Below are 5,105 nucleotides of genomic sequence, written 5' to 3' on the forward strand. Positions count from 1 at the left end.
TTCATGTATCAATGCAAAAAATATTTTTAAATGTCAATATACAAAGTTAAGGATGTGATTAAATAATAACTGTTACATATTACAAGAATATATAACATATAATTATAATTTATATATAATATATAATATATAATTTAGTAATGTGTCATCATCATGTCTCAGAAAATTCCACTTGTAGTAACTGCTTACAAGAGACTAATCAAGAGACAAAGGCAATAAATAAAGATGTTAATTGCAGGCTTATTTATAATGGCAAATATTTGCAAATGGCATAAATGTCTAATGATAGGAGAAATTTAATAAATTATGGGATATAAATATAGTTAGATAGTTAGAAGTCAATAGACCATTTCAATAAATATTTTATGACACGGAAAAATACTCATAAGTAAAAAAACTCAGGATATCAAATAGTTAATACATTTTGAGCCAAATTCTGTTCTGTATGTGCATTTACATATCTAAATGTGTTTTATTTTAAAACATAATAAATATGGCTTATATATGCTGAAAGATTAACTTCTGGAGTATATTCATGGGGTCACTCGTCTTTTTCTAAATGTTTATGTGCTTTCTAAAATGGGTATATTTGGTAATTAGGATATACACACACATTACAATTTGTGTACATATACATCCAAACAAATGAACATATACTTCCTAATTTGTTTCAGTATTTATCATTGGACAGTAACTGATGTTGGAGAAGGACTGCATATTAGACATATATGATGCACTTCAATGAGGTTGAGTGAATTTGCAAAGATGAGACAACCAATTCTCACATGAGACATTTGGGGAACTCCCAGATTCTTAGCTGGTACTAATACAGTATCATTCATCATTATCAATATTTTGCTTGAAGATCTACTTCTGAGAGTGTAATTGTGCATTTCAGTAATTAAGTGCTTTTTTCATTTCTGCTTTCTACTCCCTTTCTTTATGATCTCAGGGCTATTTATGTCTATTTCTGAAGCTTCTTATATTAAGGTATTCACAGGGTATTTTATGTTGTCTTTGAAATTGTGATTTTACTATCTTTTGTATTAAAATTCTAAAATATTTGTTTTTAAAGTGTGAGTGAAATGTACAATCATCAAAGGTTAATTAAATTTCTATGATCTATTTTGAATATCAATGCAGGATTAAAGGATTTGAGGACACACACATGTATGTACACACAGACTTGTAATTCTGGCTCTAAAACCCTCATAAGGAAAACTATGTAATTTGATGACAAATGACTTATTAAAAGGAATTTTCCTGATGAATTGTATTCTCTGCAACATCTGTCATTTTCTTATCTGATTATAAAGTTTGCATTTCATTCAAACTATTATAGACAAAGGACATTTTGATGAGTGTATCTGCAGTGTTGAATTATTTCTAAAACCAGGCTCCCTCTTTGTCTTGGTTTTTAGGTTCCTCCTAAAGTAAATCCTGAGCCAGGATTTGGCTGCAAGTAACCTATTTGGGAGGTAATCCAAGGACACATGGGGAAGGACTGGGGAGTAAGACAGGGAAGGGATGAATGCCAATGGAGCATATGTTAATGATCAGGCTACTACTGAGGGCAACCTGACCTCATTCTTGCTGGAGACTCTCTGATCTCTCAGAAATATCTTATTGAGGACAGGGAAGTTCGGTATGAATCCTAGTTAGCCATTAATACTTCTCTGTCATTGCATGAGGGTCATTCCAGGGATATGAACTTTCAGGTCTTTCCAGCCACCTTCCTGAGTGGGCCACACATGCCTACAGGCAGAGAGAAATAGAAGATGCTCTCTCTGTGGATTGTCTGCAGGAGACAGGCACCAATTATACCCTTTGTGTGGAATAAGATGTGGTGAGGCAAAGTAAGACTCTGGCCACTATTCTTTCACGGAGACTTCAGGGTCCAGAATCACTAGTTCTTACTTGAGTCTTAACACCAAGGAGCCCTGTGACTTGGAGCCAATTACAGAACCTCTCCAAACCTCAGGCTTTCTCATCTGGACAAAGTCTTTGTCAGAAAATACCTGAAACTTAGAAATGAGCAAAAGGATTACTAGATGTTCCTTCAGTGACCTGTTGGGCTTGATTTTCTATTCACTGGGCTATTTTTTTTTTTTAACTCTGGAGGGGCAGAGGTTACTTTGTAGCTTTTGTTCTGTAGAGATGCAAATAGTTTATTTCCAGTTTTACCCTTTAATTTTTTTTGAGTATAGCTGATACACCATGTCACATTAGTTTCAAGTGAACGATGCAGTGATTCAACTTCTCTATATGCTATTCTGTGCTCACACAAGTATAGCTACTACCATCTGTCACCACACAACACTATTACAATATCATTAACTATACTCCCTATGCTGTGCCTTTTATTCCTGTGACTTCTTTACTCAATAACTGGAAGCCTGTATCTCCCACTCCCCTTTAGTCGTCTTGCCCATCCACCCCCGCTTCTCCCCTCTGGTAACCATCAGTTTGTTATTTGTGTTTATCGGTCTGATTCTGCCCTTTGTTTGTTCATTTGTTTTGTTTTGTTTTCGATTGCACATTGGGTGAAATCATATGGTGTTTTTCTTTCTCAGTCTGACTTACCTCACTTAGCATAATACTCTCTAGGTCCATCCACGTTGTTGCAAATGGCAAATTCTCAGCCTCTTTTTATGGCTAAGTGATATATAGATATGTCTATATATATATATCTCACATCTTCCTTATCCATTCCTCTATCTGTGTACACTTAAGTTCCTTCCATATCTTGGCTACTGTAAATAATGCTACAATAAACATAGGAGTACATATACCCTTTTGAGTTAGTGTTTCAATTTTTTTAGGAAAATACCCAATAGTGGAATTACTGGATCATATGGTATTTTTATTTTTAACTTTTTGAGGAAACTTTATACTGTTTTCCACAGTGGTTATACCAATTTACACTCTCAACAATGCATAAGGGTTCCCGTTTCTCCACATCTTCACCAATACTTGTTACTTGTCCTTTTTTCCCCTCCCAATTCCTGGTTTGATAAGGACTTTTGTTTTGAGAAAAAAAGGATCCCAAACATCAGGCTGTTCATAAAAATAACCCACAGTATCAACTTTAGAAAACAAATCTTAAGACTACTACACTAATTATTTTTCTAGAGGACGCATTTCACATGCCAACTCTCATTCACAAAAGTACACTGGTACACTTGTGTTGACCAGCCCCACATAGCACTCTTATGTGGGGTATAACACACATACCTCTAACTCAAAGCTGCTCTCAGGTGCTACTCAACTAATGCAATTGCCTCTGCAGTTAGGGAAGCAACTACTGAGCTCATGGATGAATGGAAAGAACTGTACTCCCTGCACAACGAGAGATTATTTTGGAGACAGTTGATGAAAACCACACATCCTTTTTGTTGGTAAGTCATAAAGAGGTACCAAATAAGACTTACTATAACTACTAGGAGTGTCAAAGGAAGCGAAAATGGGACTAGGCACAGGGCAATATGAATTAATGAACACGGGAAGGACAAGGATGGGGGAAAACAGTGAGCATGTGCTGAAGAAGACACTAGGGGAGAGGATCTGGTGAATATTTTGATTTTGGACAAGCACCGAGGTAAAGAAATAATGGGACAAGATTTCTAAACCCCACTATGCGCTTAGGAGTCATCCTCGCCATTGGCGCTGTCTCTGTCATCCTCTCCCTCCTCAGCCTCTTTTTCATCCTCCTTGATCAACTCCAGCTGGCCACCCCCCCAATCTTCATTATCATCACCATCCAGCAGGTCCCCCTCCTCAGCAGAGTCATCTGTACCCGCCCCCAGACTCCATCTTCACATCGGTCTCCTCTTTCTTCAGGGAGCTGCTGCTCTGCTCCTCTTCTGACTTACCATTCTTCACCTCTCCTTGTTTGCTCTGTTCTTTCTCCATTTTTTTCCAGGCTTTCCAGTAGAGAATCCACTTTTTGTTTTATCTGGGTCAACTCCTTCTTAATGGTCTGAAGGTCATCACCTTTCAACTTTCCAGACTTGGAAGAAGATCCTCGCTGTCCACGCTTACAATTGAAGCCACTTTTGCCCCTTCGTGAGGTGTTTCCTAATACACGCTGGCATCTTGAAGGAACTACAGCCCAAGCAGGAGGAGGAGGAGGAGGAGGAGGAGGAAGAGGAATATGTGCTGGATAACTATACATCTTGTCATAATAACCTCATTGAAAGTCATCGTCCAAGTCATAAGAGGAGCTGAGTAGAGGGGACGGAGAAGGGTGTTCTGGTACTGACCCGTGCATCTCTGCTGCAGATCATTTCACACCTGCTTTTCCTTGGTTCACCTTTGGCTCTGAAGCCAGATTAATATCTAAAACCTGGCCAGCAATCATTCTGCCATCCTCTCCCGCCACAGCAGCCTGGGCATTTCTCTCATTAACATACTGAACAAAGGCAAAGCCCTTATGAACAGAGCAACCCACAATTTTGCCATATTTCGAGAAGACCACCGATTTCTTGACCACAAGAGGATTGAGAATCCCAGTGAATACACAGGAATTCGTGGAGAGAGGATCTGTCTTGTTGGTAGCATTGCTGGTCATTTTCTTTGATGATAAGGTTCCTCACAAAGCTGAAAAACTCAAGCAAAGTTCCACTAACTTATATATTTCAAATGATTTGTAACCAGGAGGGGGAAGGGAGACGAGAGAAGAGATTGGATTCTGAATCTCCTACTCCCGGGTTCTACGTGGAGAAGCCAGCTGCTGCTCGAGGTCAACCACGTGGAGGCACCGCTCAGTCTTTGTCTCTTCACAAAAATGTTATTTGTCTTTTTGATATTTAGCCATTCTGACAGGTGTGAGCTGATAGCTCATCGTGGTTTTTATCTGCATTTCCCTCATGATTAGTGGTATTGAGCATCTTTTCATGTATCTGTCGGCCGGCCGTATGTCTTCTTTGGAAAAATTTGTATGCAGGTCCTATTCCAGTTTTTATTTTTTAATATTTATTTATTTATTTATTTATTTTAAGATTTTATTTATTTATTTCACACAGAGAGAGATCACAAGTAGGCAGAGAGGCAGGCAGAGAGAGAGGAGGAAGCAGGCTCCCCGCTGAGCAGAGAGCCCAATGCAG

The 5,105-nt window shown here is 38.5% G+C and overlaps 1 pseudogene; it reads right to left on the minus strand.

Moving 5' to 3' along the window:
• Positions 1-3,641: 3,641 nt before the first annotated feature.
• Positions 3,642-4,765, minus strand: LOC111144167 (annotated as a pseudogene).
• Between the last annotated feature and the right edge of the window lie 340 nt (positions 4,766-5,105).

This window comes from Enhydra lutris, unplaced genomic scaffold, assembly GCF_002288905.1.
Source record: "Enhydra lutris kenyoni isolate GAN:26980312 unplaced genomic scaffold, ASM228890v2 scaffoldscaffold10, whole genome shotgun sequence".
Lineage (NCBI taxonomy): Eukaryota > Metazoa > Chordata > Mammalia > Carnivora > Mustelidae > Enhydra > Enhydra lutris.